This window comes from Hemicordylus capensis, chromosome 2, assembly GCF_027244095.1.
Source record: "Hemicordylus capensis ecotype Gifberg chromosome 2, rHemCap1.1.pri, whole genome shotgun sequence".
In the NCBI taxonomy this organism is placed as follows: domain Eukaryota; kingdom Metazoa; phylum Chordata; class Lepidosauria; order Squamata; family Cordylidae; genus Hemicordylus; species Hemicordylus capensis.
Window position 1 is genome coordinate 422,159,536 of NC_069658.1, and position 12,726 is coordinate 422,172,261.

A 12,726-nucleotide genomic window follows, 5' to 3' on the forward strand; every position below is an offset into this window, starting at 1 on the left:
CTGAGCATTTTCTGACATGATAAGGTCTTTCACGTGAACATCTGAGGGTGGGTTTGGGTGGAGGGAGAGGAAGAACTCCTACTCTAGTCCTGACAGATGAGCAGAGCCCCTATTTGACTCTTCAAACCCAGTGTACACACAAGTAATGCAGCTGCAATCTCCATTTTAGAATCCAGGAGTGAGGGCCTCCGAAGATTAAAAGAGTTATCCCAGGATGCATTGCACTGGCTGGAGATCCCCCCATGCAGGGGCAGGAGGTGGGCCTAGCCCTATTCAAGTCATTTTGAGGAAAGGATAATAGAGATCATAGAGTGTACTGTGCAGAGAGGAAAATACATACATACATACATACATACATACATACATACATACATACATACATACTTGCCCCTTTAGCCACTGCTATCAAAATCAAACATGGCAGCCGGCTACCGGGAGCTGATGCAGAAGGGAAATGCCCACAAATGATCAAAAACATCAAAGTAGGGGAGCTCTTTTTCCTCTGTACTTTGGTGAATAACAAGGTAGAGAAGCTTGGCTACCCACATTTGAGCAAGCTAAATTGGAAGGATTTTCATGGGTTCTCATGAATCCCTTGGTTCTTGCAACCCCCTTGCAAACCCCCTTGGGCTGCATGCTTCCAACCTTGGTTTTGATAATTGTGTGAATAGCCCTCATGAGTGTGTGGTGGCTGGCGCCCAAGGCCTACACATAATCCCATCCTTATTGGGCACAAAGCAGCCCATTAAGGTGTACATAAGAACAGCCCTGCTGGATCAGGCCCAGCATCCTGTTTCACAGTGAAAGATCTAGTCCAGCATCCTGTTTCACACAGTGGCCCACCAGATGCCACTGGAAGCCTACAGGCAGGAGCTGAGCATGCCCTCTCTCCTGCTGTTACCCCCAGCAACTGGAGTACTTCTGAGTGTAAATGTACTCAGAAGTACATCCCACTAAATTCAATGAGATTTAGTCCCAAATATGTCAATAGAATTGCAACTTTAATTCACTTGTTCTATTCCTCCTGGTGCCGATTATGTGATGCTATTGGGGCTTGGGTGGATGTGTTTCTGAACCACTGTTTAACAAGGTTGTTGTGCAACAAAGTCAGAGGTGCATCAACTGAAACCAGCCTTTCAGCCTAAAACAATTTGCTTGTAACTTTCTGGACAATCTCCAACAGCAACTGCACTTCCCACAAGCAAGAAGATTTATAGGAGAAGAAAATGTTGACACAGCCTGATTTCCCATTAAACGTGAGTGAGAAATTCTCCTTGTAGACTGCATATCCCATGATGCACACTTCTTTAAATCACAGCTGTGTTCTAGGCAAGTGCCCACATTGTTCTTTAGTAGATAGGTAGTGATTACTCAGACTTCCCTGAATGTATAGTTCATTAGCACTTTACCAGAATGCTGACTTCATTGCTTGTGTTCCGAAACAATAATGAATCTAGATCCTAGCTGCAGATCAATTGTATCCTACCTTTTTTCATGGACAGGCTACTGTAGCAGCTTTCTGTAGTGAGAATACAGCACAGCACAACTCTCCAGTAAAGAATCATTTGATATGATCTACGCTGATCAAATCGGCGAAGGCAGTGAAGGCAGTTAGAATGGCACAATAGGTAATGCAAATGTTACATTGAAGCCATACAGAAATATCAAACAAAAACAAATAAGATTCCAATGAAATTAAAGCCCCCCCCAACTTGCTTAATTCTTGGACCGTCATCCCAAAAAGGACAGTTTTAAAGCTGTTATGGGAGGTATAAAGCCTCACATTTTGACATAGTACTTGTGTGTGGCTGTATGTATTTGTATTTCCATTTTCACCTGTATTGATAATACATAAATTATTTTAAGCAGTATTATAAATTCATGATTGCTGACTGTAACATTGCACTCTGGAGTTGCTGTGGAGTCAGAATGCAGCCCCAACACTAGGTGGAACGGGCGGTAGCACTAGCAGCGCTTCCATGCTGTTCCCCATTGTTGCGAATGGAAGCACTGTTCGTGTTACCACCCATCCTGCACAATCCTCAGGAACATATTTAAACAGAAAGGGCTTTTGGAGGAAGGGACAAGAAGCAAAAATTTCTCCCCCTCCCCTGGGCTGCACAACGGGCTGTCACCACGGGAGCACTAGAAGTTCCCTGTGAATACACAGCCCTTCTTAAGCTGGCATACTGCTGCGCATCATGTCAGCCATTGAATGTAATGAGCCATTTGTTGGTGCGTTTAGGACTGCACTCCCCTTGAACTCAGGGGGACTTACAGCCTGATCCTAGCCATCTCTGCTCAAAAGTAGTTAATGTAACATGCAGAGATTGGAATGTAGATGGCCTTTCCCTTTATTAAATACCTCTTGTTGGGATTTATGTGTCTATGTATTGTCTTTGTTCTTGGCACTATGCATATCTGTGTTTAGGCTTGTGGTAGAGGTTAGAATGTTTGTGTCAGTCATCAGTTCTGCAGACTGAGTGGCTAGTTTGTATTTCTTACTGGATGCTTGAGACTGTTATTTTTCTCTTAGGATGATCTTTCACTCAGAGTAGGACTGATGTTTATGATTTGGTAATAGTTAAGTAATAAACCTTATTAACTTTGTTCAATAAACTTAATAAGCCAATTTATGCTCTGTTACACTCCGCTATATGTGGTTATGGGCCCAGTGTACTGGAAATAATAAAATAGGGCAACAAGAAGTTTATGTACAAGAAATGGCAACTTATGAGTCTACCAAGATGCATCAGGTAGACCCACCAGATGCGCTCCCACCAAACCATCAGCATCCATTCCTTAGACTGCCTTGGTCAGCCTGATGGATGGTCTCCAATTGGGAATTGACAGAGAAATTGTGGCTCTGTTGGTCCTTTCAGTATGGTGTCCCTCAGGGCTCCGTATTGTCTCTGATGTTGTTTAACATCTACATGAAAACGCTGGGAGAGTTCATCAGGAGATTGGGTGCAGGGTGTTATCAGTATGCTGATGACACCCAAATCTTTTTCTCCATGTCAACATCACCAGGAGAAGGCATAACCTCCCTAAATGCCTGTCTGGAGGCAGTGATGGGCTGGATGAGAGATAACAGACTGAGACTGAAACCAGATACTTATGGATTCAGAGATACTTATTGTGGGGGTCAGAACTCGGGAGATGATTTTGATCTGCCAGTTTTGGATGGGGTCACACTTCCCCAGAAGGAACAGGTACGCAGTCTGGGGGTGCTTCTGGACACAAAATTCTCCCTGGTGTCCCAGGTTGAGGCAGTGGCCAGAGGTGCCTTTTATCAGCTTTAGCTGATACGCCAGCTGCGTCCATATTTTGAGATAAATGACCTCAGAACAGTAGTACATCTGCTGGTCACCTCCAGACTTGATTACTGCAATGTACTCTATGTGGGGCTCCCTTTGTACGTAGTCCGGAAACTGCAGTTAATCCAGAATGCAGCAGCCAGTTTGGTCTCTGGGTCATCTCAGAGAGACCATATCACTCCTATCTTAAAAGATCTGCACTGGCTGCCGGTAAGTTTCCAGGCAGAGTACAAGGTTTTGGTTTTAACCTATAAAGCCCTAAAATGGCTTAAGCCCTGGGTATTTAAGAGAGCGTCTTCTTTGCTATGAGCCCCACTGGCCATTGAGGTCACTTGAGGAGGTCCGTCTCCAGTTGCCACCAACTCATTTGGTGGCTACACAGAGACCGGCCTTCTCAGCTGCTACCGCGAGATTGTGGAATGCGCTCCCTGCAGAGATACGATCCTCCCCATCTCTGGCAATTTTCAGAAAACACCTGAAAACACATCTCTTCAATCAGGCTTTATCAGCTTTTTAAAACTTGTTTTTAAATTGTTCTGATTATTTAATTGTTGTTTTATGATGTTTTTAATTGTTAATCATTGTTTTATGCTTTATAATTTTTGTTTTAATTATTAACTGATTTTAATGGTGTTTGAATGAGCCTTTTGGAAGGGCGGTATAAAAGTTTTAATAATAATAATAATAATAATAATAATAATAATAATAATAATAATAATAATAAACAGCTTGGGCCATGGGTAATTAAAAGAATGCCTTCTTCACTATGAACCGCACCGCCCATTGAGATCATCTGGAGAGGTTTGTCTGCAGTTGCCATCGGCTCATCCGGTAGCTACTCAGGGACGGGCCTTCTCCATTGCTGCCCCGAGGCTTTGGAACACACTTCCTGCTGAAATAAGAGCCTCCCCATCTTTTACAACTTTTAAAAGGGCAGTCAAGATGCATTTGTTCACACAGGCTTTTAACTGGATATTGTTTTAATTGTGTTTTAATATTTTTAACATTTTAAATTTTTAATTGTTGTAATGTTTTAACCTTTTTATTTGTTGTTTTTATTGTTTTGTTGTAAACTACTCAGAGACTTGCATTTTGGGTGTTATACAAATGTGTTAAAAATAAATAATAAATAGACAAACACAGAATGATAGATAGCCTGTGGGGAAGGCGAGGTTAGTGAAGCCTTCACCCACAACTGCCACCTGGTAGTTCATGTGAACGGCTCACACATTTCTTTAACCATCTACAGGATTTCTCAGACATTAATATGAACTATAAAGTTGAAATAGTCTTGGCAACTGGACAGTCAATTTCTGCAGAAGGAAAAGGCACAGTTCTTCTAAAATGTTATGTTGGAACAGGTGAAATAAATGAAGTAAGCATTCCAGATGCCTATTATGTTTGCAGAATAGTTTACTGAGTGTGAAAGAACCTACAAAAAGTAGCTGCAGAATTATTTTTTAGAAGAAATCATTGTTTTGTGTTTAAAGAAGGAGAGTTATTACTTAGAGCTATGTTAAAAGGCAACAAGCTTTATGAGGTTGATTATAGAAGAGAATTGGCATATGTAGCAAGTGACTGTGTACACAAGGACTGCATAACCTTATGGTTTTGTAGGATGTGTCATTGAAGTAAATATAGCATTTTCAAGCTGGAAAAGGAGCAGTTGGTGAGAGATATAAAAATAAAGAGAGGAGAGCTGGTCTTGTAGTAGCAAGCATGACTTGTCCCCATAGCTAAGCAGGGTCTGCCCTGGTTGCACATGAATGGGAGACTTGATGTGTGAGCACTGCAAGATATTCCCCTCAGGGGATGAAGCCGCTCTGGGAAGAGCAGAAGGTTCCAAGTTCCCTCTCTGGCATCTCCAAGATAGGGCTGAGAGAGATTCCTGCCTGCAACCTTGGAGAAGCCGCTGCTAGTCTGTGAAGACAATACTGAGCTAGATAGACCAATGGTCTGACTCAGTATATGGCAGCTTCCTATGTTCCTATGTTCTTATGTAAAGCCATGCAAGTTTGAAAACTGGTTCACTGAGTGTGTTAAAATCAATGCTAAATACATACTCTTCAAACATGGAAATTCAGTTTAGTGAGGTCTTGGACTTAATCCATAGTAATGTTTGTGGTCCCTTCCCAGTGAAAACAACAGGGAGGAAATGGCATTTTCTGACTTTTATTGATGACTTTTCTTGCTATTTGTATATATATTTGCTGAAGGAGAAAACTGAAGTATTGATGAAACTCAGAGAGGCTGTTCACACAATTGCCCTGAGCAGGGGAGGGCACAGGGGAAAGTCTGCCTTCACTTTACCTTCCCTCAGACAACCAAGCAGGTCCTCTTCAGTGCACCTCCCACATGCCCAGATGGGCAGGCCTGCCCTGTGCAGCTCCGTATGGAGCAGGCCAGAGGGATCTGGGGCCAGAACTTGTTCCGGCCTCCAGGCATCCCTCAATGCAACATGAAACATGCGGATTGCATTGGGGATTCCTCCCTCATACGAGTGCTCTATGCTCCCATCTCTGTGACTCCTTGGGCTGCAGAAAGCCCAAAGAATCACATGATTCCCGGTAGCTGGGTTGATTAAGGGGGTTGGGCAGGCAGGGAATGGAGGGATCATTGAGGATTCTGCTGCCTCTCATGGCCAGCCTAACCCTCTCTGGGGCAGCCAGTGAGAACAGCTTCAGAGAGTATGTGTGCAGAGTCACTAATACATTTCAGAAGAATCCTAAGTTTTTGTGTACTAACAATGGCGATGAATATTGTGGAAATTACATTGAGCAGTATTTAAAGGAACAGGAAATTAAGCATGAAAGAACTATTCCCTATAGACCAGAACGAAATAGAGAAGCTGAGAGGAAAAATAGGACTTGAACTGTGCAGAAGCACGCTACTTGATGCAGGACTGGGGAATAAGCACCGGGGGGAGCTCTTAAGACAGCAAGTTATCTACCAAACAGATTACCTATGAAAACCAAAGATTTAGGTCCTTTTATTATTTATTTATTTATTTATTTATTTATTTATTTATTTATTTATTGAATACACTTCTATACTGTCCAAAATGCAAGTTCTCTGGGCAGTTTACAAAACAGTAAAAACAGCCAATAAAAGATTAAAACATTTCAACAATTAAAATTAAAAGTTAAAACAATTAAAACACAATTAATACACAATTAATACACAATTAAAACAGTATCTAATTAAAAGCCTGTGTGAACAAATGCATCTTGACTGCCCTTTTAAAAGTTGTAAAAGATGGGGAGGCACTTATCTGAGCAGGAAGTGTGTTACAAAGCCTCGGGGCAGCAATGGAGAAGGCCCATCCCTGAGTAGCCACCAGATGAGCCAGTGGCAACTGCAGACAAACCTCTCCAGATGATCTCAATGGGCGATGCAGTTCATAGTGAAGAAGGTGTTCTCTTAAATATCCAGGGCCCAAGGTGAATAAGGCTTTATAGGTTATAACCAAAACCTTGTACTCTGCCCGGAAACTTACCTGCAGCCAGTGTAGATCTTTTAAGATAGGAGTGATATGGTCTCTCTGAGATGACCCAGAGACCAAACTGGCTGCCGCATTCTGAACTAACTGCAGTTTACGGACTACATACAAAGGCAGCCCCACATAGAGTGCATTGCAATAGTCAAGTCTGGAGATGACCAGCTGATGTACTACTGTTCTGAGGTCATTTATCTCAAAATACGGACGCAGCTGGCGTATCAGCTAAAGCTGATAAAAGGCACCTCTGGCCACTGCCTCAACCTGGGATACCAGGGAGAATTTTGTGTCCAGAAGCACCCCCAGACTGCATACCTGTTTCTTCTGGGGAAGTGTGACCCCATCCAGAACAGGCAGAAAATCATCTCCCGAGTTCTGACCCCACACAATAAGTACCTCCGTCTCATCTCAGCTTGTTACCTCTCATCCAGCCCATTATTGCCTGGAGTTGGGAGGCCACCACCCTCTCAATTACCTTGCCCAGCCACGGAAGACAGGCCTATACTTGCTCAATTCTGAGGAATCCAGGGCAGGCTTCTTCAGAAGTGGTCTAATAATTGCCCCCTTAAGACAATAAGGCATCCTCCCCTCCCTCAGAGAAGCATTTATTATCTCTACCAGGCCTTCTGCAACAGCCTCCCTGGCTGGTTAGTATTAGCCACGTCAGGCAAGGGTCAAGAGAACAGGTGGTAGGCTGCATTGCTCCAAGCAACTTGTCCACATCCTCATGAGTCACAAACTAAAACTGATCCAGCCTAACAACATAAGAGGAATCGCTGGACAGCTCCAATTCAGACACTGCAGTAATTGTGGGGTCTAAATCCAAATTGGCCCGAATACGAGAGATTTTATCCACAAAGTCTTTTGAAATGTGGAACAGAAGAACACCCAGTTTAAAGCATATCAAAATGTTCAAAAGTAAAGCATATGCATATATCCCCAAGGAGCAGAGGGGGAAATTGGACTGTAGAAGTGAGAAAGTAATTTTTGTGGGATATGAATTGGACAGTAAAAATTATAGAATACTTGACTTTGCTACAGACCCTGTCAAGTTGTACAGTGTTGCTTACTTTGATGAGAAACAGAAATCTAATGTCAATATAATGTATAATTGTGACTTAGTTTTTCCAACAGGTGAAGAAGATGAACAGAAACTATGTCAAAAATAAAGAAGTAATTGTTGCAGAGAGATCAGATCAAGAAGGGGTTACTGAACCACAATTAGAGGTGAGGTGTACAAATAGGATTAATAAAGAGATTCCTCCTAAAATATTTTCTTTTGAAGCAAAAGAGGAGAAAATAACTGATTCCATAGATTGGCATAAAATAAAAGGAATACCCAGTTTGGAAACTCATAAGTGGATACTGGCTGCTAAGGAAGATATTGGTTCACTTCAGATGAAATGGTTGCAGACATACTGACAAAACCATTAACCTAGGCGCGTAACAACTATCGGGCAAGGGGAGACAGTTGTCTGGGGGCCCCACTGCCTGGAGGGGCCCCCCAGAGGCACCTCACGTGACTCCCCATTGCCCCCTGCCCAGCCCCATGGCCCCTCAGCCACTTGCCCTGTTTGCCGTCTCTCCTGCTTGTTCTCCTGGCCCGCAATCGAAGCAGCAGACAAGCTGCAAAGAGCTCCTTTTCTCCCACTTCTCAGCTGATCGGCGGGTGGGCGGGGCTTCCACTGAGGCCTCCGTGTAGGCCGCAGTGAAGCCTGAACTCGAGTAGAGCCTAAGCCAGCCCGGAAGGAGGAGGCAGCCAGAGTGGCCACCACTGTTCTCTGCAGCAGAAGACCCCTTGCAGCCAGGTAGAGTGTGAACTCCTTTTTGTGGTTACCTTCCCCCCCCCCCCCGCCGGATATATAGGCATCTGCTTGCCATAGGGCTTTGATATGGGGGGGAGGGGCTGAGAAGTCTCTGAATATTTATTTTTAAACAGCTTGGAAAATTTGCTGGCTTTAAAAAAAACTGTCTAAAAAGTCCTATAAGTGGCTTGTTTCATGGCAGAAAATTACAAAAACTTCTGGAAGAAACAGTATTATATTTATTTTATTCATTCATTCATTCATTTATAAATGCACTTATGTTCAAGTTGTTTTGCAGCCCAGAAGGTCTGAGTGAGAACTGTGAAGCATGTGTGGTGCTTTTATTTTATTTTTCTTGTGTGTGAACTGCTCCCCAATAACTTGCAGGGACTTCAGGGTAAATCTGGCCAACATGTGAATGCAGCACCTCCATTCCAGAGGAGATGTGTCTTAAAGGGCTTTAAAAGCCTCCTGTGAAAAACCTCCTGCAATCAAACTTGACTGAATTTGTTCAGAATTCTGAGAAAACAAACATAGGCTCACCCTGCATGGTTGAAAGTCTCCTTTGCTAATCTGCAGCGAGGGGCCCATTTTAATCATTCATCTTTCTAGTGTGTTCTAGGCATTAAAAGTAAAACAAATGTATAGTACTCAATGTATATCATTATATATTGTGACGTGTGCGTGTGTGTATTCAGTGAAATGTATTTCCAGGCAACATACTTATTTTGAAATATCAGACTTAAATCCTTGGGGGCCTGGGGTGTGCGGAGGCCCTGGACTTTGAGTGGGAGGGGGCATTTTAAAATCTTGTCTCTGGGCCCATTCCAACCTTGCTACGCCCCTGCATTAACCAGATGACAGTTTCAAAATCTGTGAATGGCAGTTGAGCTTATAAATTAAGGAACAAGACAATGAGAAGGGAAATTTGAGATTTATATGTATATACATTGTCCTTGTTCTTGGCACTGATGCATGCATATCTGTGTACAGGCTTATGGCAGAGTTTAGAATGTTCATGTCAGCCATCAGTTCTGTGGACTGATTGATCAGTTTGTATATCTTACTGGATGCTTGAGACTGTTATTTTTCTGTTAGGATGATCTTTCACTCAGAATAGGACTGTTTATGATTTGGTAATAGTTAAGTAATAAACTTTAGTAACTTTGTTCAATAAACCTAACAAGCCTCCATTTCTGCTCTGTTACACTCTGCGACACCTCTCCCCCATCTATACTGGTGTTGTACCCCATGATAGATTTGCACATTGCCAGTATACCTCCTTATACCTCCTTTCAGACTCATTTTTTCTAAGAATAGCTTTCAGAATCTCTTTTAATAATGTAGGCCTGTAAGCACTCTGATTATCTTTTCTTCTCAGTTGTGTTGGGTGGGATCGAGCCTTTTCTGCCACTGTAAAAGGAAGACTGAAGCTCAAGGCAGCAGCCAAGGAACCACCAAAGTCACAAATCCTTTGGGGCAGGGCCTATTTGGCGAGCTTACAGTGGAATCCTGTGTATGTTTACTTAGAAATCAGTCCTACTCTGTTAAATGGTGCTTACTCCCGAGTAAGTGTCCATAAGATTGCAGCCTTACTCTTCAATTCATCTTAAAATAAGTTCTACTATAAGAACTCCATAAAGGGGAAATTTCTGTTAAAAGCTACTGACCAGGATGATCCAGAATGCCCTACAAAGATGGACGTAAATGTTAGCCTAAGGACCCACAACAACTGCAGACACCATGGGAAGTATAGCTACATGTCACTCATGCTCACCTATTGATTAGAATAAGATAAAGCTCTGAAAACAGCATACCTTTAGGCTTTAAAAAATCATTAAAAATATAAGCAGAACATGAGCTTGTAGTTCCTTCAGAGCTTATCTCTAGCCTTAATTATTTGCTTTGTATAATTTAAGCCATCTCCAAATTGTCCCATAATAGCTATTCTGTGTCTGAACCCACAGCTGTTCAAAGCTGATTTTATGATGCTTGAAACTTTAGAGTGGGCTCGGCAGAAGCAGTGTGTAAGGGATTTTGAAGCCTGGAGCATGGAGAGGCAAGGGGATTACATCATAGTTCTACTGAGAAGCTCTCTCCACCTTGTTTCTGCCACCAAATATGCAACATGCTTGAATGCACTGCACAAGTGAAGAAGCATCACTCCTCTAATATCTAGCAGGCAAGAAGATGGAATATAGGTGAAGAAGTAGTGCACCTGCTAGAGTCACCTGCATGCAGAGCAAATGAGATTTCAAAACAAAACAAAACAAAAACCTTCCTATCTACCTTGGAGCAATGTCTTTCCACTTCAACTTCTTGGGAAAGGTGAGAAGGAAGTAAAAGTCCAGGAGGCTCATTCCTATATTATGGCAGTTAAATTGTCAGACTGGACTCAAGGTCCCAGGGGCAAAGAATTCCTTTCAAGATGGGATCTCATGCCTTCAGAGTGCATCTATTTAATTTAATTTAATTATTTATTTATGTCTTACATTTCTATACCGCCCCATACAAAACAGTCCCTGGGCAGGGCACAATCTAAAAAAACATTAAAACATTGACACAAAACAATTTTAAACTACAGATAAAAACGATAAAACCTGAAGCTTTAAAACTATAAACTAAAAGCCCAACCAAACGGGTATGTTTTCAGGTCCTTCTTAAAAAACATTCAGAGAAGGGGAAACTCTAATTTCATTAAGAAGCACATTCCATTGTCCCGGGGCAACTCTAGAAAAGGCCCAGTTTCGAGTTGCCACCAACCAAACCATTGGCAACTGCAACTGGACCTCCTCAGATCTTAATAGGTGGAGGGGTTGATTAGGAAGAAAGCATTCTCTTAAATAATCTAGACCTCGGACGATTGCTCTGGAAACACTAGATAATGACAATAACACAGCGTTGTCTTGTACAAATTTTATGGATCCCCGAAATACTTGTTTTTCTTGCAAAGTACAGAATGGTGACTTACTCTAACCTGACAAATGAGACTGTGGATTTGGAGAGATTTGGTTATATAGGGAAGCAGTTTTCACTTTCTTCTTAACCTATGTTAGCCGTCCTATTCACAAGACATAGGAACCATTGGCTTCCAAGAGAAGGCCTTTTCTTGACATCAGCTTGATAGAATAGATCAGAAGATGGTATAGAAAATGAAACATCCCTAAGGCTTTTCCACTAGATGGTGCTCTACACACAGTCCTTGAGTTACAGAAGCCACAGCATGAAGGATGAGGTGAGTTTCCTTGCTGGAGAGGATGGAGAATTACAGTTGACCGCCAGGCAAAATGAGGTTGATCAGTGATTCTGCTTTCTGAGAGAGCAATAATGCTTAGAGCAGGGATTCTCAGGTCTCCTTACAGTGAACCTCCATAAATCAAGGAAGGTTTCACCGTCCCATGTGTGCTTAAGACAGAAAGCCTGGCAGCACTTACTTTTGTTCTCAGACTGGGAACCAAGAGAAAAAGGGGCAAAATATAACCAATGCAAGGGGAATGACAAAGACCCTCCTGGGAGGTATGTACAGGTACACCTTGCCATTTGCAGACCATATCTATGGCCGTATCCACATAATTGACACCTGACCTCAGCATATATAGGGGAGAAGGGTCAACAAAGGGTTAATTACACATATCTGTGGTTTTGGGGTGGCCAGAAATGACCTCTGAGGTCATTTCTGGCTATCATTTTAAGGAAAAGGGCCATTTTGTGGCTCATTTGTTTGTTTGTTTTAAACTTTCCCTTGCAAAAAAATCATTGTAAAGTGGCAGATATTGAACTCTGGTGTGGGCATTGTGGGACAGCTGCAGACCCACGAAGCACAGTAGGGTACTATATTTCCATTATTTTTGCCCTTTTTGACAATGGGGTGGGGTTTTTTGCAGCCTCTGAGAACCTAACCCCCTTCTCCCACATTCCTATTCATTTAATGACCCATTATCCATGGTTCAATTATCCACAGTCGAAGTGGAGAATGGGACCTACGCAGATAATGGGGTTCACCTTTATGCATGTGTTTTTATTTCTACATTTGTATCCCACTCTTCCTTTGAGGAGTATACGGTTACATATATGATTATGTATGGTTTGTATATGGTTTTGTGTATCC

At 42.4% G+C, this 12,726-nt stretch overlaps 1 long non-coding RNA gene across 1 annotated transcript in view; it reads left to right on the forward strand.

Annotated features, from left to right (window-relative positions):
- The first annotated feature begins 8,486 nt into the window (after positions 1-8,486).
- Positions 8,487-12,726, forward strand: part of LOC128343464 (uncharacterized) — a 33,231-nt gene continuing 28,991 nt past the window's right edge. The window contains exon 1 of the long non-coding RNA XR_008315548.1: positions 8,487-8,621. This is a non-coding gene — a long non-coding RNA (uncharacterized LOC128343464). The remainder of the gene's footprint in view (positions 8,622-12,726) is intronic.